The 20,861-nt window shown below is 39.7% G+C and overlaps 1 protein-coding gene across 1 annotated transcript in view; it reads right to left on the bottom strand.

The window, feature by feature from the left end:
- Positions 1 to 4,024: 4,024 nt before the first annotated feature.
- MID1 (midline 1) overlaps positions 4,025 to 20,861 on the bottom strand; it is a 276,859-nt gene continuing 260,022 nt past the window's right edge. The window contains exon 12 of the transcript XR_011740680.1: positions 4,025 to 4,793. The gene's annotated coding sequence lies outside the window, so the exon portion shown is untranslated. The remainder of the gene's footprint in view (positions 4,794 to 20,861) is intronic.

The raw sequence follows: 20,861 nt of genomic DNA, 5'->3' as shown, positions 1-20,861 counted from the left end.
TACTGCCGATTCACAATTTGTATTATGAACTCCATTAGCCTGTATGTATAAGATTAACATCGCAAAGCTCGTGTATTGCTTGATGAAAACAAAGACATTGCATGAAATAGAAGATAATTACCCAGAAGCATTCTAAAGGTTTGAATGCCATCTTTGTCTCTTACCCTCATTCAACAACCTCACATCCTTAAATATCTAATTTCAGTCAGTGCCTTCTCATCTTTTACTGATCATAGTTCCAATTGAGTTTAAGCAATCAATCTAATTTTAAAAGGTCAGTTTTAGATTATTTATAGGTCCAAAGATTTGTGTGGGAACTTAAAAAGCTGATTTTACAATTTCAAGCAAATGTTAATGTTACAGGCATCATCCTTGCATACCAGGCATATTTCACTCATTGGAAATGCTTCCTCTAGGCTGCTACCCTACATAACCAAACTGGCCCCCAGGATCTGTTGCTGCCCAGTCTTTTTGGGGGTTCTGGACTTGAAAGAATGGACTACTAATCTGTTTAGAAATGCTCCTTTGGAGAACACATTTCCTCAGGTTTAGCCAGCCATCCTGAAGTCATATTTGACATGTAAAAAGCATAACATAAATAATTTTATAATAATTCCTGGATTAAAAAGTGATGATTATGTTTAAAGAGAGATAGGTAAAAATCATGCCTGTTGACTCCGGATTTTTGTATGTTCTGTAAGAGTTTCCTACAGATCTAAAAAGCTGTCATTTGTCAGTGGGGATGTTTTTCTTCTAAAGAGGATAATTCATATAAGCAAAAGTCCTCTCATATATTTGGTTCCATACAGAGTGATTCATTACTAAGGAACTCTTCCCAGCTGGTGCTTCTAACGATTAATAAACTTTATCAGGGTGCCAATTTTACCACATCTTGCTGCTGCTGGCTGACCATTGGTGTCTAACTTCTCTTCTGCACTGAGATATTTTAAAAATTTGCTGGGTCAAAGCCAAGCAGAGGTCTTGCCTATAAACACAGCTATTTACTGAAGATAGATAAAATGTCCTGCTAATGACCTAGTACTTCCGAGTGCTATTCATAATTTTCAGAGGACAACTGTCTTTCTCGCAGTAAGTTGAGTACTAACATGTCTGTATTATTTTGCAATAAACAAATGGAGGATTTATATTATTTTCAAGACTCTCTCTGTTTGTCATACTTATGTGTTGATGCTGCCCTAAGTGTCTATTAATCATCACTTCTCAGGTACCCATTTTCTTTGGGACACTGTTAAGTTCAGGAATAGCTTTTTGCAAGGAGTTTCAAATATGAGTTTAGAGGTACACTGAAGTGCATAGAAAAGTACCTAACACTTTTTGATTAATTATTTATTATTCATTGCAATAATTGACAGAGACAGTGGAAGAGGCAATCTGCAAATACAGAAATTATATTAAATAGGTGGTACTGCTAATAAGATGTATTAGTTGAAACACTCTGAATCACAAAGTAAAGCAGAACCAATGTATAGGAAGGAACAGATGGAATTCTGGCATCACAGAACAAATCGCCACAGGAAACATCTGGAAATTATCAGGAAAAAACAAACAAACAAAGAAGTTCCCTTAAACCCTAGAGCTTGCTAATCACAAACTGTTGGTTAAAACAAGCTGGAAAACAGACGTATAGCAGGTATTTAGAAAAGAAATGAGTGTAGCTAAAAAAAGAAGGATACAATGATATTTGCTATATTTGAGGTGGGATATAGTGTTCTGAAGGGGAGGCTGAGCAATCTCAAGATGATGTTACATCTCCAAGGCATTTGTGAACACAGCAAAAGACTGTTGGTTGGAAGGGCTAATTAAACACATTCTAACACACGAAAACACATAGAGTAGACAGGGCAATGCAGAGTTCAAGAAGCGCTGAACTGTCCTAGTTGGACACCTGGGCATCAGAAGCATCTGTACACAGCAAATTAAATCTATGTAGATGTGGCTGTGCCTAATCCACATGCAGTGCCGGAGACACCCCTGCTCCTTTCTGGGTGCTTTGCAGGGGCAGGGTGCTGTGTGGGCTGAGGGATGCCCTCTGCCAGTCCTCTGCCTCAAGGCTCTGCTCCTCAACAAGTTCTGCCTTCTATGGTGCTGCTTGTATGGACACCTAGTCAAACTGAGCCACTTCATAAAGACCTGGGACAGGCTGCCCAGAGAGGTTGTGGAGTCTCCTTACCTGGAGACATTCAAGACCGAACTGGGCACATTCCTGTGCAATCTGCTCTGGATGAACCTGCTTTAGCAGGTGGGTTGGACTAGATGGTCTCCAGAGGTCTCCAGAGGTCCCTTCCAACCCCAGCCATTCTGTGATTCCATGATTCTGTGAAATGAAATTCCTGCTTCCATTAGATTGGAGGAGATTATTCAGCTTTCTTAGTGAGAAATCAGAGCACCTCTTCAGTCAGTGCTTGGGTTTCTCTGGAAAGCTCCTCTGGAGTATGTCTCTTGACCCATGCACTGAGAAGAGATACTAAGTTCTCACTCTACATTTCAGATCATGGTCTGAAAGCCAAACACCTAACATACACACGACACCTTACCCAACTTGTATATGCTTTAAGTATTTACTGGTATTTGCCCTATATCATCCATGGTTCTCGTACAAAGATTTGTTCCTGGAAATGCACACAAAACATGCATTTTTTTTTTCCTTCAGTTATATTCTCTTTGAATTCTGGATATTTTTAGGATCTATCCCTGCCTAGACCAAAGATGCTAAAGGAATATATCCATCACAAGGTATTTTATATGAGCAAATTAAGGTAGCTTTGGGTAACAACTTTTAAAGAAAATATTATAGTAGTCAAGATGGTAAAAACGTAGTTCGCATTTATATGGTTAAGTCAAATGAAACAAATTAGGTCTCAGTCATTCATTTCTTTACCAAATTTATAGCTCCCATACGTAAGATTTGTCAGTCTTACGAGAGTTGCCAAACTAGTCCTAACTACCTCTGTTTTGACTTGAATTTAAGTGCTCTTATGTGCCTCTTTTTATAGAAACAAAATCTCTTCAGGGTTAGCTTATTATTTTTCTAAGTTGACATTTTTTATATGTGTAATATTTTAGATCATATACTTCAGATTTGGTTTTCTAATTTAGCTTTAGTAAAGTAGAATTTAGCTTTAGTAAAGTGGCAAGTGTTACTCTATAAAACTTTACTGAAGGAAATAAAAGTCTAAGGAAAATATTATCAGAAACGAAGAAATGTGAAAAGTTTCAGTAATGAACCACAGTCTGGGCCATACACTGTTCTCTTTAGCAAAAAATTGTTGTAATAGGAATGGTGGCAATGACATTTTAGATTACATCAATATTCACGTGACTCGAATTAATTTCAGTTTTCTTTCTAAGTTTATTGTGATGCTCGAGGTTATACATCTGCCAGTGATGCACTGACATATAATGAAGGTAGTAAAAAAATGCAGTGAAGAATACTTTGCTGTCTTCAGCAGTTCATTACAAGGATCTTGTGCTGATATACCCTTTACAACCCCATAAGAACTGTGTTTACTAGCACTGAGCATTGAGACACACCAAACAGTCAGGGCAAGAGGAATACCTGTTTTTACTTCCTTTATCAGATCGTTCAAAACCACCAGCTGTTTGGAGCAGATAACATAGCTGTGTATAGCTAATACAGAAAGTAAAGGATATATAAACTCATGTTTGACAGAAACAGATCTTTCACAGAAGGATGGAATAGCATATTTGGGTCTATACTTTTATATGCTTTTATTATGCTTACACACTAGTGTTTTTCTTATCTTCTTAAAAGCTTTGTCAACCATAATGAGAAATATGACCAGGATTAGGAAATTTTTCAACTGTATTTTAAGAACTTTCTCAACAAACATCTTCAAACCATTCTGATTCACGTCGAGTTTGGAGATACACTTGTTTCCAGATAGTCCCCAGGGACTTTGTTCCTGCTCTTATTGTGTGCTCTCAGTATGGAGTGACCTTAGAAAGGAAGAAGTGCAAACATTATTTATAGGGGTTCAGTGAAAGAGACTTAAATATTCTGACAAAAGAAACTGAAAACAGAAATTATTTGTAAACAGTGTTTAAACCAGGAAAGTCCCTTGAGGATTCAAGCTAGTAGATGTGTCCAGGCCTGAGGTGCCAGTAGCACCTTAATCAGTGAAATGTGCCGAAGATAAGCAAATAAATGGTAAGAGTTGTTTGTACTTTTTACTTCAAAATCTGTATTCATAGATTCATTCACTGTGACAGTTTTTATTATGTCTTGATGTGATTTTTCTACTTGCCAAACATATATAAATTATTTTGAGATTCCTAGGAGGCAAGGGAAACATTGTCCGAAAAGTAGAAAAAAAAGTAAATATACCAGCCATCAAAATGTCTGCAAATAATCTAGCTACATGAGGAAAAGGCACTTAAGGTCAGATAAAGTTTTTTCTGTGGTTACTGATTTCACACTCAGAGATGGAAATTTTTCTCTGTTCTTTTATTTTTCTCCAGATTGCAGGGAGTAATGCTTTCAGAAATGCTTTTATATTAGAAAATAAGCCCATTATGATTACCTGTTCCTTCAACTAACTGCCAATCAAACTTCCCACATAATTCTCCCAAATCTTTCTCCTTCTCCCCCAGAAAGTATTTGGCTTGTTAAAACTTATTTTTCCCTGCAGCATAATACTGTTAAAAATACGTCTGATTCTATTCCTTCAGTTTGTAATGACTTTCATTCCATTTGCAGGTCACGTTGAAACAGTCTTTTTTCAGATGAAGATTCATGGTGCCATTTTCCATCCCTGCAGTGGAAAAATCAAATTTATTTCCAACTAAATAACACTGTATTACAATAGAAGTGAAATATGCATAATGTTTTTTCCTCAAATTTTCTCTTCCTTTATCATCCACAAAGTACTTTGCTGAACAGGGACTCTTTTGATTTCCAGTTGTTTAAGTATAATTATAAAAAAAGTGAAACATTTTTTGGTGCTATAAAGTAGAATACTTACTTTTTAATGCTTTTTCTTGATTCTTAATGTCAGAAGTATTTCTTCTTCATGGAGCAGCGGAAGGCATAAAAAGTAAGACTTCTCACTGCCCAGTGGGCAAGACACTTTTATTGTACTGCTTCATGGAATGATGACTGCTTATAAGAAATGCCTAGCTGTAATGGGAGACATTTGCCTCTGCATAACATAGCAGCTGGGGCACTCTGGTGACACACTGAAGGGAGACCTTACTACTTTCTGCAGCTACCTGAAAGGAGGTTGTAGCATGGAGGGTGTTGGTCTCTTCTCCCAGGTAGCAAGTGACAGGACAAGAGGAAATGGCCTCAAGCTGTGCGAGGGGAGGTTTAGATTGGATATGGGAAAAAATTTCTTATTGGAAAGGATTGTCAGGCATTGGAACAGGCTGCCCAGGGAAGTGGTTGAGTGACCATCCCTGGAGGTGTTTAAAAGATATGTAGATGAGGTTTTTCAGGACATGGTTTAGTGCCAGTGTTAGGTTAATGGTTGGACTTGATGATCTTGATGGTCTCTTCCAACCAAAATGATTCTATGATTCCATGAAAACCTCATTTTAAATCAAGCAGAGAACTCTTGTTCCCAGACTGGCAGGAAGGTATGTGAAGATGAAACACTACAATTACTCCTGAGTTTATTCGAGAAAGCCACAACCTGCCTTAAGTTTCATGTGGGGGTGCCTGACAGCAGACCTGATAAGCACACAGATGTGTCCACTCTCTCAGCAAGAAGCACCTAATCTGCACAACAAAACTTGCCTGGGGGTGATTTCTCCCTGACATCCTGTATCCTGGACGTTAGCACTGCTGGATACCACCCTCTCTACAGAAATGAAGGAGGCCGGTGGTCACCTGTATGGAAGCTACTGATGCCAGTAGGCAGCAGAGAGCCCAACAGTGCAGTGTGGCTGTTCCCATGCACTCATATCCGACACAAACTAATCTTTTGCAGAATAGTTCAAGCACTGGTTCTTGTCATGTGTTTCTGACACAATTCCCCAGACACCACTCAGTGACCTGCTGCTTGGGGCTAGGATTTGTGCCTCAGTAAGGACACTGGTCTTAGAACATCTCCAGGTTTTGTGTTTTACTTTGCTCACTCTTGGGAAGCTGCTTGGAGAGGGGCAACTCTGCACTGAGAGCTGAACTCTCTCTTCTGAGAGAGTTGAGTAGGTGCAGGACAGCACAATATTGACTGTAAAGAACTTACTGCATCTGTTACCATAAGTAAAATTTCTGTCCTATGTCTCTCTTGTGTCTCACCATTGAAAAGGACACACAAGTCCTACAATACCAAAAAATTCACACACTGTTTACCTGCCATTCACCATTATTACATACATTAAATACAGTGATACACTCCATCTCCAGACCTTCAAAGTCTTTGTAAATTGTTGATTTTTTTCCTTACAGGCTGAAGGTTATATTTGTGTTGTTTCTGGTTTTAAAACGAAAAAAAACTGCAAGCTGTTTTTTGCCTAGATGAGGACAACATTTTAACTCTGGCATGCCAACTGGGACCTTTTTAAAACAGAGAAAATGAAAGGAGAGTAGCTTCTGGTCAGACACAACAATATTCCTCTAATCACTTCAAGGACCATCAGAGAATGACTGTTCTGTTTTATTTAATACCCTACTTGAGAGCAAAAGCCCCTACTGGGAAGTAGGCAGCAGACCATGCACTCTTCTTTCATGCTCACAGAATCAATTTAGTTAAATTATAAAAACAATTGTCTCTGAGTGGCTCCTTTGCCCGTATTCCAAGCTGGCCAAACATGTTCCAGCCCAGAAGACAAGTGCCCTGTGCACTACGAGGGCACTGTGCCCAAGCTCATAAACATTCTGACTAAACACACGCTACCTACTGGCCTTGGCAGATCCAGTATAAGGAGAGATACTGCCACTATGGGGAGAGATACTGCCAGTATAAGATATGCTACAAACAGAAGACTATGCATATGCTGACATGACAAATATTTTTTGAATAAAGATGAACTCTAAACACAAATCCACAAGCATACAGGCAGGTGTTTTTATTCATGTAATGATTAAGTACAGGCAAATGTATAAGATGTTAAATAATGACATTTTTTTGGTAGAAAAAAATCAGAGCAGTAAATGACAAATTATTGTTAGGAGTAAGACCCAAGTTTCCAGCTAAAGGTACTGAGCAGATTCCATGAAATTCAAACTGAAAGAAGAACAGAAACTGTCAGACCCAATTAACAGAGCCTCCTACTGCCTGTGTTTAACGTCAAAAAATTATGAGACATCCATGGGGAGACAGCTGTTAGATGCTCAGAGATACTGTTACTGACCTCAGTAGGAAAGGTTAACATGAACCACGAATCTGAATATCATCAGTGTGCTTATGATAATGAAAGCCATATGACACAATCAATGCTTCAAGGAGATTTAAATTTAATGAAAGATCTGAAAAGCTCACAGCAGAGGCCTGAGGTTCACTGACATTCACAGACCATGTAACTAAGAAAATCTTGATCAGCATGTGGCATCGAAAGGGTGGTTATAGTGTAAGACCGAAATCTTTTCCCAACCCATGGAGCTTCTCAGAAGACAACTTTTGAAATGATGCCAAAGACAACTGTTCAGCTGAACAAACCTGAAGAAAATCTACAGAATGTCACTCAAGATCCTTGTTTCCCTACAACTGGTCTAAGAACACAAATCCACCTGGTTATGCACTAGACAAATGGTCAATTTGAGACAACATTTGCTAAAGGATGTGTGGAAGGAAAGATCAGAAAAATAAGTGCAAGTTTTAATGAACTGTAGGAGATGCTAAAGTCTTAGTTCCATTTGTAATAGGAACTTCACATCAGGCTTAGAATGGCAAAAACTGGATTCTGGTGTGAAACCAGAATGACTCACTGAAATAATAAAAACGGGAATTTTAAACATGGTTTTCTTCTCTAATGGTTCAAACTCTTAAGTTAGGCTCATCACAACATGGATAAACAATCTTTCCCTTTTCTAACAAATAATTCCCTAGCTGTTGGCTCCCTTACCTGACCAAAACATACATTATATTATTGGCAGACAATAAATATATCAACGTACTAGTTCTGGTTTGAACTCTGATGTAGAGTCCCAATAGGGATACTTAAAGTACGTTTAATTATATGTAAAGATTCATGTAATTTAAATCATTGTATTGCATTCCTGAATATTCAGAAGGTCAATAAACTTTTTCTTCCGTTGAGACATATTTCTACAACTGTACTGTTCAGCTCTGTCACTAGGTTTTTTTTAAAGGCTCTGAGGTCATTTGAAAACTAGACTGAGCTATATAATTTAAAAAGGGGTGTAGAGGGAACAGTCATTCACAGACAAGGAAATGACTAATTGGACTGGACTTCAACTTCAGCAGTATCTCTCAGAGATACTATTTCTTGTCAATGACTTTTAAGGATGCAGAAGTACTGTAAGAAATTTGCTTCAGGAATACAATTTCAGTCTCTATGAGAGGATACAGACATCTCTGGAAATCTCAGAATCTCAAAACAGAAAAAAAACCCAACACAAACAGTCCTTGGATACACTGTTCAGTATTTAACACTCATCATGTTTTGGAAAAAATGACAGACAATTGCAAATTCTGTGCTTGACTTGCTGTATATATTTTTCACAGACAGGTGAGACTTTTGTAGCATGTTGGTGTGGCTATGCCTTTGTTCTTTTGTTAATTATTTTTTTCCAAAAAAAAAACCAATAAGGAAAACACATATGAGCTACTTTTTAAAATATTTCTAAAGCAGTAAGAATTATTCCAAGAAAAGTCTTAAAACAACAACAAAAAGTTCACAGATTTTTATGTAACCTGAAATTCCTCGAATGTTTTCAGGAATATTTCAGTGGTGATTGGATTGATAACACTTACTGTCTCATCATTACGCTACTTGTACAGCATTATAACACAGAACAAGAAACAAGCAATTACTGGTCCTGACAAACTTCTAGCCTAGTACACTTATTGGTAGAGCAAGTCATCTCTAGTTGCATATTTTTTCCTCTAAGCTCTTCTTCTGTTTTGCCTGTGGAAATAGTAGCTTTCATTGCACAGGGAGTTATTTACCATCATGAAATATTTTGATTGAATTTTTTTTTTTCATCCAAAACCTACAAGCAAGTCCCACAAGTTGGCTTTCCTGTCTGCATGACAGCCCAATGTCAGTAAGAAAGGTGGTGCAGGCTCCCCTGCTTCCCAGAATCCAGTGGATCAGATGTTCTCCTGATATTCCAAGCTGGCCAGCTGGTCCACCAGGGCACACTTATAATTCCAGAGCTCTCAGTTTGCTGTAGAAGTCATCTAACCACTACTCTAGCTGTCCAAGTGAAGGAAATTATTTCAGACACTAAGTCCCATTTTCCCAGAACACCTTCTACCAAGGTAGCTCCCTAAGCAAACACAGACACTGGTGTTACGGCAGCCAGGCATGAAACTCTGGCCTGTCTTTGCCACCACAGTGCTGGTAGTGGCAAATCCCAATCTGAAAGCCAAATATGGCCTGATACAGGGCCTAGAGTTTTTCAGGCCCCTAAATGAGCCTGGCAAATTTGGCTTCTGAGCTTTCAGGAATTGTGGCAACACCTTTCACATCCCCATGGGTCCTATGCAAAATGCCTGTCCTATTGGATGTTTCCTCACATGCACAGGCACACGTGTGTATGTGATTTAATTTGTTTAATCATTTATTTATATGCAAAAGTATATTCAATATACCTAAGTCATTAACCTGTTCTTTATACATTATGTATAGACAGAAGAGCAAGGACAAGACTATGAGCAATGTTTCAGCATTCAGGCATTTCTCTATAAGCATGCATAAAATATGTGATGGCGTGCTATAAAAACTTGGAAATTTTTATGAAGAGGGAACTGTCAGATGACCTGAATGGAGACTGAGCAAACCATGAAGAACACATGCAGCCAGCAAAGGCAGTCAACAGGCACAGCACTTGGTGCAGCAGTTGGTGCAGAATGATGCACAAGAGAGGGGCAGAAACCCTGTACACATGCTTGACAATGGTGGTGACATGCCACTAAGCATGGTTCCCCAGCATCCACTGGCACAGCAGAGGCCTTGACACAGAGCAAGGTCCCCCAGGAAAATGAAGATCCAGGGCACTGAGGGGTGCCCGGTGCCTCCCTCTGGGGATGAGGGTAGCGGGGCTCCTCACTTGCAGCCTGCATATGTGGGGGAAGCTCTAGGTCAACAGGGGAAGGAAATGGGAGAGGAGGTCAGCAGGCTGCACGGCCTGAGGGATGGTGAAACGGAGAGCAACCCAAGTTTCTCTGTGGCTACAAGAGAAGCCTGAGGGACAAGCAGGGTCCGTGCTGATCATGGCAGAGGCTGGAAGCCTAAAATGAGATGATCTCCAGAGGTCCCTTTCAAACTCCACTACTCTGTGGTATACCTATTGAAGTAAAAAACGCTAATTTTTTAGAAATGTAGTAATTAAAACATGTTTGCAATAAAACCTTTTGCCATGTGACAATTTTTCAGTTTTCATACCTGTGTGTGCTGACATATGTTGTTTTTTAATGCACATATGGAAGCACCCACGCATAAAACTCAGACAAAGGGAAAGACTGATATGCTTGCAAGTAATGCAAGCATGCACACACACACATTTCTTTAGACATTTGATTAGCTCATTTCTTGTCCTGAACTTGTACACTCCCGAAGACAACAGAGCTCAAACCTTGTTTGGTGTTTCTGTATCCAATGATAAATAAAAATATGTGGTAGATAAAATGAAGGGTCAGACAACAACAGATACCTACAAATTACCTGTGATTTTCAGACAATATATGCTTCTTTGATACACTAATGCAGCAGACTTTCTTTTTGAAACTGAGAGTTATATTAAAAGGTACATTGTTGCATATTAAATGTTTTCATGACACGATTCTTGTTTGGTCAGTGGCAATTTCCAGTTAGTATTCCATACAGAAGTGAGGTAAAAATAAAGGTCTCGTGAAATTTTTAAAGAATACCAAGAAATCCAATCTCACTTGTCAGGGGTTTTTCCACCAGCTAAGAAAGTATCCCTTTTTGAGTCAGCAATGAATGGCTTGTCTGCAGCAGGGGGTTTTTAATATTTCAGTTGAGACCACCAGGCAGTGTGTTACTACAGTCTTTGACAGTTAGCAGGAGGAATGCAGGAGCTGTCAAAGCATCTGTTTTCCAGCATTTGAATACTTAGAGTCTTTCTGAAAAACACAGGTACTTGGAGCCCTGAACACCTGAAGCAGTACCAAGGATAGGGAAGCAGAGACCATGTTTTTTTTTCCTTTCAGTATCCCATTTACCTATTTATATGCAATTTTTCCTATTTTATAGTGTTTTCCGTTATGGTTCCTGCTCAGCTCCCTTTCTTTTCTTTTCTTCCTTCCCGCCCCTCCCCCCCGCTCCTCCTTTTCTTCCTATTGTATGTATCAACCGGCTTTTAAATCTAGGAACCTGCTAAACTTCTGATTTTTATCTGGATCCTCTCCATCTCTGGTGCAACATCTGTAGCTTTTTGATCATGATTTTGAAACACTTTCTGTGACCCCCCACTCTTCCTGCTGTGGAAAGTATAATCGAGAAACAAATTGAAAGCTGATGCCTGCCCATCTCTGTGCCCACACTCTCTGCGTGATGTCGAGACAGTGACTGTAAGTGGGAAGCTGTGGCATTAAGAGCCCCACAGTAGAAAAAAAGTGCTGTAAGACCATTTGGGGGAAGAAAAATAAAAAAGTGAAACTTCAAAACTTCATGGAAAAGGGAATGGGGACACATTTGGAGGAAGAAGAGAGATGTGAGTGGGAACTAACAAAAAGAGTTATTCCCATCTGCCTTTCATCTGGTATTAAAAAAAGTTCCATGATATACTCTTAGGCATGTTGTCAGATGAAAAGTAACTCAGAATTAGCAAGGAAAATGATGACAGATTTACAACATAGTTATTAGAAATCCCTGCCGGAGCTGTGAAGAGCCATGGGGTAACAATGAACGGTAGACATAACTGACAGTAGCTAGAGTTAGATTTGATACCCTGTAGAGAGAAATGCCTCTTGGTCCTAGGCACAAGGTGTATTTTTTTACTTCATTGTGCCCTGTGGCATGCATGTCTCACTGAAAGAATGCACAGTTGTTTCACAGTCGTCTCAGCAAGGTCTCAAATTTGCTGAGAATGACTTTTCAAAATAGTAAAAAGGTGTAAAAGATCAAGGAAATCTTAACAAAGCACAGGAGCTAAATGAGCAGTTTTAATTCCTCATGATGTCAATAATTTGCTCTGTAATTACAACTGATACAATAATAAAGATAAATGATAGTCAGCTAAAATTATCTAGCAAGATGATTGTCTCATTAAATCACACAAAGACAAAAATTTGCATATGGCAAAATCCTGACATGTCCTTTAGCAGTCCTGCCATTTGTGCTGATTTCCCAACAATGTACTAGTCTAGTTTTGTTTTGGTTTGTTTTTAGTTGCAAGCATAAAAGCAATGATAGAAACTCTAGTCATTTATTTTGAGGCTGGATTTGTTTTACACTGGTTTCTGTGGGACACCCAGGGAAGCTGAGCTGAGACCAGACCTTTTCTGTTTCAGGGTGATTATTCCTGGTCCAAGCTGCCTGTGTGAACAGGAGCAGGGTTTACTCTGCTAGAACGGTTTTCCTCCCTCTCAGAAGTGCCTGTTGCACAGTCAGCTTTGTGTGGGTCTGGGAAATATGGATTTCTAGCCCAACTCCTCAGCTTCTCTCCAGCTCTTTAGCCTCACACGCTGGCTGCAAGACCTCAAGCAGAGAAAGAGAGATCTTGCCACTCTTGGTATTGCTTTACTATGCAAACCACCACAAAATAAGGAGATTTGATTTCCTCGGGGCTGCTTTCATTTGAACATGACCAGGGTTTTTGCTGGGAACACTGATGCCTTTCTATGCAGATTCAGTGGCTGGCTGCTTAGTTAAGTGGCTAGCTAAATATTTTTTTCCCTTCAGAAAAGCTGATTTTTGGCAAATTAAGGAACTAAACCATGTCCCTAAGAACCTTAACAATGCATCTTTTAAACACCTCAGGGATGGTGACTCCACCACTTCCCTGGGCAGCCTGTTCCAGTGCTTGAAAACTCTTTTGGTGAAGAAATTTCTCCTACTATCCAATCTAAACCTCCCCTGATACAACTTGAGGCCATTTCCTCTCATCCTATCGCTTGTTACTTGGGAGAAGAGACCAACACTTTCCATGCTACAACCTCCTTTCAGGTAGCTGTAGACAGTGATAAGGTCTCCTCTCAGCCTCCTTTTCTCCAGGCTGAATAGCCCCAGATCTCTCGGCCACTTTTGACCCCCCCTGCAATGAGCAGGGAATTGGGATAAGGAATTGTGGACGGTAGGAAGCCCTATGCATGACACCTCTGTGTAAAGGCTGTTTTTTGTGTCTGGATGTGTCTATCTATCTGCCTGTATATTATCTGTATTTTCATTTCTGCTTAAGAACAGTGTGATCAGTAAGCAGTAAAGGTCAGTTACAGCTGACATTTAAGGACTGAATGTCTTTGAATTAAACATGCCTGTTGCAAAGAGCTCTCATCTTACTTTGCAGGAGAAATTAACTAAATGCGACAGAAACAGGGGCAGAAAACTTTCAGTTGGTCTGGTAGGTATTAACCACCTCACTACCCCATCATAATGAAACTCCATTAAACACAATGAAACTCTAGAAACCCCTAGGATTATGTGAGCTGCCTCCTACAAAGCAGATTTGTAGTCTCCCTGACTGTTGAAAGCCAGTGGAAAAACTTCTGTCTGCTGCTAATGGAAATTATCAACACCGTCTTCCAAAAAGCTGGCTTTTCAAGCTCCGTGAAAACAGCCATAGTTTCAAAAAGAATAAGGAGGTTAGACAAGCCACATCACCCATTTCCCTATCTCCAGTCCGGGAAAATTGCTGAGAGGTGGAGAACGAAAAGTGTGTGCCATCTGCCATCATGCTTCATAATTTGACTGAACTGGTCCTCGAGGTACTCTAATATTACTTAGGACAATAAATACCAATCTTATCCTAAAGCTCCTATTGTTTGGCTATCTGTAGCTCCAGAACTGAAGAGCATGAGTTATAAACTTACCATACCTGGAGCAACTGACATTACTGTGGTTTTAATTATTCCTCCTTAGCAGAAGTCAGTGACTCATGGTAGACAACAGTCTTTCTAGCCCAAAGGTAGGTTTGTTTGTTTGTTTTTTGTTTGTTTTCATATTTTCAAAAGATAAATATAATGTTTGTGATTATGACGGGATATTATGTGAAGGCTGATGATGCTCTGGCATAGCCAGCAACATCATAAGATTGCTTTTCTCTTTAGTAGGAAACAGTATCTGGAGGAAAATCTGCTGACTCAGAATATCCACACCCGACTTAAATAACGATACCTGGAAGAAAAGAATGCACTAGCTGATATATCATTGTCCATTTCCATGTTTTCCTCTGTTTATGAGACTGGATAGAAGTGGATGCATTTAACAATTTTCTGGAAAATTGATACTAGCAGTGAAAAACACATTAGTTTAATCACCAGCAGCGGAATTACTCTCATCTAGTTTAAGCTGACTCAAAATAAAGTTGTGAGTTTAGCTAACCATCTAGACTCCTTCTGTAATCTGTGGAGACTTAAAGACACTTATGAAAGGTGATTCATCCCAGGTTATTCAGCAGAGGGTGGAATAATCACTCTTTAGAGGTGTCTGTCCTTCTCCCTTGGCTATAGCAGGAAGATAAGTGCTAGTTTAGGCTAAATGATTAGCATTTAATTGCAAGGCAAGATTAATCCCAGTTCATTTTAAAATTACCCTGGCTGCAACGTGCTTAATGCCTTCCCACGAATTCTGTAACATACTTTACTCTTGTCTAGAGATGGAAATGAGGTGTGTTTCAAGCTCTGGAACACAGGCAAACTTCTACCTTGTGCTAAGCTGCCAGAGCCACATTAAACTTTTATCTCAACTTTCTCCTGGGTTCCAGTTTGTGGTCATGGCTGTTTTGAAACCTGGATTTTACTTTTCAGTGGTAACAATGAGCTGGGTCTTACAGAAATGCAAAGATATTCTAGGCAAAGACCCTAAGAGACACGAGACTCATGCAGAATTCTCAGTGTATTTTAATAACCTTTCTTGCCTCCCAAATTCTTCTTTCAGTGAGAATCCACGTTGATCGTGATAACCAAACGATTTTTTCAATAGTGGTACATTGAATTGCAATTGTGTAGTACTGAGTTTGGTTCACAGTTTGTGTAAATCTAGCGCTTCCTAACATCATTGTGCAGCACTGAGAGAAGTGAATCACCGAGCCTTCCTAGGGGAGAGTCATATAACACAGCTTCAGGTTTCCGTTACTGAGTTTTATAACAGTGGTAACGTAAGAATTTATTGCTGACCTGATACACAGGAACAAAATCTTGCCACTTAATAAAGCTATTATACACTCTAGATTTTTCCCACGTAAGAGATCAAAGTTACAACATTACCCAAATTTCCCTGGCACTACTAGTCATTGTTTAATACCATTGTACAGAATCATATGGTTTGTCCATAGATTTTATAATCCTGGAAGATACTGTGTCTGGAAAGTGTTTTTTTATTGCAATTCAATACATCCTAGATATTACCATCAAAGATTAAACATCACTCTATCAACAGTGCTTGTTAGGGAATGACACCTGGTCTATATACAGCAAAGGTTATTACATTTCCCTTTCACAGTAGGGGTTTTTAAGTCTTAACAATGGTCTAACTTTTTTATAGCTGAGATTGAAGCTGAGAATATGACAAGCAGGGAGACATGCTCCTCTGTTTATTGAATTATCTGATGATTTAAACAGTAAGGGTAAAAGATCATTTTCCCCAAAAAGCTTTTTTTTTTCCCCAAACAGTCATATATATAATGTCAAGTTCTAAAAGTGTTATTCTTCTAAAAAACTTTCCATCTCCATTGTTTCAGGTGTATCTAAATCTCAAAAAAAATATTTTCAATTTGAATTTTGTGTTTTCGTGTGCAGTTGAAAACAGATTAATTAAAACTGGAATTAAGGTAAGATTTATTTTTTTAAAACGATAATTCTGTTAATCACTGGAACACTTCTGGTACAAGAACTCTTCATCTACTGAAATCCACCTTGAGGGCACCCATAGGTGACACACTCACATTGGAAGGTACCGGTGTAAATCACTGAATGAAACTGGGTTTTAAGGTTGAGGGTGATAAGACCCTGGGGTCAGCTCTGCAAGGTGCTGCTGTGAGCCTGGCTCAGCACTGTTCCCACAGAAGTGCTGCCGGGGGTCCCTGAGGCCTCTCCTCAGCTAAAGCCACAAGAGCAAAGAAAAGTGAAAACAAAGGCAGGAGTGAGTCTGTAATGGTTAGTCCAGGACTTCGGAGAGAAATATGCTTGCGAAGGCTGTAAAGCCAGCTGATGGTGGAAGCAGAGGCAGATGATGGCACCTCAGCGAGATGAAGGTTCAGCCAGGCAATGACGGTTGGCACTTCCCTGCCTGAAAGGTGGCTGCAACGCCAGCAACGCCTCGCCAGTGAGTGGTAAAAATATTACTGCCTATTAGCCAATAAATACATGCTGTGTACTCACAAACTGTGTATAGTCCTTCCTTGAGTCTTTGCACAGGCTGAATGACATCCAGCTAACAGGACCCCTATACAGAGGGTTGTATCAGCCATGGCAATATCCTCGGAGAGACCCAGATCCATACCTGACACCCTGTGGTGTGCCCTCCCTGCCTGTCCTGCAGGCTGCCCTGCAACACTTGCACACAGTGCCTAGTTCCTCCAAAGGACATGTTTCTGACCCTCTTATTGCCATGCTCACAGTGGGCTTGTGTACGATTTTACTGTCCCTCTTATTGCCATGCTTACAGTGGGCTTGTTTGGAGGGGTGAGCCCCCAGCCCAGAGTTGGCCTCCAAGACCACCCTCCACAGAAAACAGAGAAGTAGCTAGTCTTCCCCTCTGGGCTTTAAACTAGCATTCCAGATATCTAGATACCTATCCGCATGAAATTTTCATTTATTTACACAAAATATTAAAGGTAGGTAATATCCAGTGTGAATATATACACATTTATTTACTGAATCTGTGCCCTGATTTACTATTAGACTGGGATAAAAATGTTCCTTAAATGACTAAGGCCCTTATCAAGGTCCTGCAAGCACCTTCTCTTCCTACCAGACATAACTCATCCTACTCCGACAATTCCCCTGCAAGGTGAAGCTGATGCTTGCTCCCAAGCACTTCACAGGGTGTGAAGTGCTGACCTGGCAGCATCTGGCCTGGAGACACTGAAAAAATGAAAGGGAAGTTTCTGTAATTTAATTAGCTTCACAATGAAAATGACAAGATTCTTAGCAACTGTAATGCATTTAAGATTGCTTGTTGTGCTTCACGTTATAGCTGTTCATTGACCAGAAATCACAGCATTCACTTGCCTTTTCAGTTTTTAATATTAAATTTAAATTGCTCCTGAAACAAACATTGAATCGTTTTTGAACTTTTGAATGCATTTTTTCTTTAACTTTATATATATGTATTTTAAAGCACGAAAAAAGCATCTCCAAACCAGTTGGGAATTTGAATTAAATTCACTGATATAACTCTGGAAAAAAATGCAAGGCTACGAATTTGTGGTTTTTTTAAAAGAAGCATATTGGGAAAAGAGTTGCTAAGTCTTGTTGCCAGGACACTTAAAAAATGTTTTCATTTCAAATCCATTTTATGAAGACTTAGTTTGTATTTCACTTACATTGATGGATGAGATAGTAATTGGTTGAAGCATGGATACACATACAGGTAGAGAAGACCCACACTCTGTGAATGTAATCTGTGAGCCTACCTCAGCTAGAAAGTATGTGGCTCTGCTAGATTGGGAGTTACATTGCAAAAGAGAAATTAACATTATTTTGCCTTGTAACCTTTTATGTTAACTTGGAAAAGGCCAATGTTAACAGAGCTCTACAGCTTCCAGACCAGAAGTGGCTTGTATATGGCCAGCTTAAAAACTGAGCATTTGCCAAGGTGGATGTACCTAAAGGAGAAAATAATGAGGTATATAATGGTGTCCCTGCTAATGCTGAAGACAACATGCTGCCATCATTAATTTTGATCCCCATATGTGTATGGAATGCAGGAGACAAGCCCTGAACTGTGAGAGCTGTCAGGATATGTGGAGGTCAGCAGGAGCCTGGGGCTGGGGCTCAGACCCTGGCAGTGGTGCTGCTGCAGAGCCAAGGGGGCTGCTGCAGAAGATGAGTCTCCTGCCTGGGGTTTTCCAGGCTGTAAGCAGATGAGATGCACAGACAGACGGAGACCTGGCAGCTGCATTCTGAGTACATATGTGGCCTCTGTTAGGGGCACAGAGCGGACTCTTCACTTTTCTCAGGCAGAACACCTGGTCCCCCAGTGAAAGCCAAAAACATCTATCCTTCTGCAGTGTGTGTGGAGGAGAGCAGCATGGAGGCAGCCCCAAACCTCTGCGCACCTTTAGCTGTTGCAGTAAGTGTCATTCTGGGAGCAGAGATCTAGCCGTAAATTAATAAATCACACGGCACAAAGGAACTAATGCCTTCTGCTATATACATCTTCAAATATGATAAAGGGCACCTGTTAGCTTTTTCTGTGGAAGTAAAAATAACTGCAGCTGACTCTTTCTGTTTCCTTATGCATATTCTTTTCTGATTCTAAGATTCCCCATTTGCATCACAGTGCTACCCAGATTCTCAATGGTATGAGATTTTTTCATATGTTCTCTTTTGTTCTTGGATTAGGCTAGGGATTTATTGTATTCAATAAGGACTTTTCTAAGTTCAGACCAATACGTGAATCCCTTTTCTTCGTTTCTTGACTTTTTTTCAAAGCTCGAGAGACACCATCAGTAATTCAAATGCAAGTGGCAGTGGTGGGAATGGTTTCTGACTCACTGTAATTACTGGTGGAAAAGCAGTTAAATGAACTACTGATAAGTCTGCCATAAGGAGGATATAGCAAATGGAAAATACTCTCCTCCTCCTTTCCATTATACATAAAAATAACTGTATTCTAAAAGGCAGGAAAAAAAAAAAAGTTTGTTTGTTTGTTTGTTTTTTCCTTTTAGCCTGCGCCTCAAGATGATATGCCCAAGAAGGCCTACCAAAAACAGGGGATCAAAGTTCATCAGTAACATAAAACTGAATGATCAGAGATTCCATTAGAGATTTAAACGACAAAATTAAGGTCAATTAATTTAGGTCAACCAAGGGATGACCCAGTTGTTAACTATGGGCCAGTTTATGTGTCTAGAGCACTTTGCCTGCTGCTCTGGAGAAGCTGTGTCTCCTGTAGATCCTATGGCACATCTGCCAGCCCCCATAGACATCTCCCATGCCCTGGGGTTTCTTGAATGGCACTAGAGGCCTAATGCTTAGACACTACTCACATGTTGGCATTTAAGTGCCTTAGTTTGGAATCAAACACCTCATAGAATGTCTATTTCCTCTTTCATCTGCTCTGAAATTATTTGTGTTTGTTTGTTTTATACTGCATATGAAGCTGGAGGAAACACTTAGCAGTTTTTGGAAAAATAATAAAATAATTTATTTTAGAGTACCAGTCATCATTGTTAGCTTTTTATGTGCCTGCTCATGTAAAATTAATTGGTAAGCACCTGGAAAATAGCTTCAACATGAATAGACGTTAACATGCATTTGTCAAGAACAAATGTATCTGACAAATCTTATTTAATTCTACAGTAGGGTAGCCAGATCTGGGAAGAAACAAGAGAGATTACTTGTCTTGTAGTTAGTAGTTAGTGAAGGTTCTAGAACTGTTTCCTGTGACAATCTGAGAAGCAAACAAGGGAAATATTATCAGCTTGAAACTACCACAAACACATATGAGAGTAATTAAAAAAACTCCCCTCAGAGACCAGCTATCATTAAGTTCACTGTCACAACAATGGCACTGATGGGTATTCCTCAGAGGAAGAGAAGGTCTGTCTCAGGCTGAACACTTCTTGGTTAGCTCCCAGACACCTTGGAGAGGTGGAACAGAGGATATATATTTATTGCATTTGCAGCTGACACAAAACCAGATTGTAAATTCATCGCAGCACAGAACTGAAAATAAACATGATCCTGACAAGGTGGGGTTAAAAGTAGACATGCTCCTCGTAAGGTGAAGGCAGACTGGAGGTAAGACTTTTGAAGAGCCTACAGGGATTGCAGTGACTGTGACGGATAATTTATTCAGAATTGCTGTGGTGTCATGAGAAAGGCAAGCACCATATTGGGGTTTGAAGACCCGAAAGACGATTGTTTTTACCCTTCTGCTCCGAACATCTGTTAAAGTCTTACACTGAATTTTATATCCAGTTTTGGGTATTGCCTTTGTAGTAAAAGCAGTGCAGATCAATTAAAAAGAATCCACAAGGAAGAAGTACAAATTATGGTAAAACTTGAAAAACTTGATTTATGGGAGAAGACTGAATCAACTAGGGACTTTAAACCTAAAATAAGAGGAAAAAACCCCCACAAAAAACCAACAATGTAGGAAATGTGGTATCAGTCTGTAAGCACAGTAAACAAAACATTGCCTAACTGCCGAATCTGGATGTTTATGGCTCTTCATGTCAGAATTAGATTCAGTTAAGTTCATTCAGTAGGCCCACATGTGCTCCAGTTAAAACCTCTTTACTGGTGTTGATATGTCCTATAACACATATTCAGAGAAGGGCAAGGATGCTATATTCAGCATTCCCAGCACTTGGGCCTGGCCTAGCCCTGCTTGGGAGAGCT

The sequence above is a fragment of the Patagioenas fasciata genome, chromosome 1 (genome assembly GCF_037038585.1).
Source record: "Patagioenas fasciata isolate bPatFas1 chromosome 1, bPatFas1.hap1, whole genome shotgun sequence".
Taxonomy (NCBI): Eukaryota; Metazoa; Chordata; class Aves; order Columbiformes; family Columbidae; genus Patagioenas; species Patagioenas fasciata.
The sequence above is the reverse complement of the archived record's forward strand: the minus strand, read 5'-3'. Positions and strand labels throughout refer to the sequence as shown.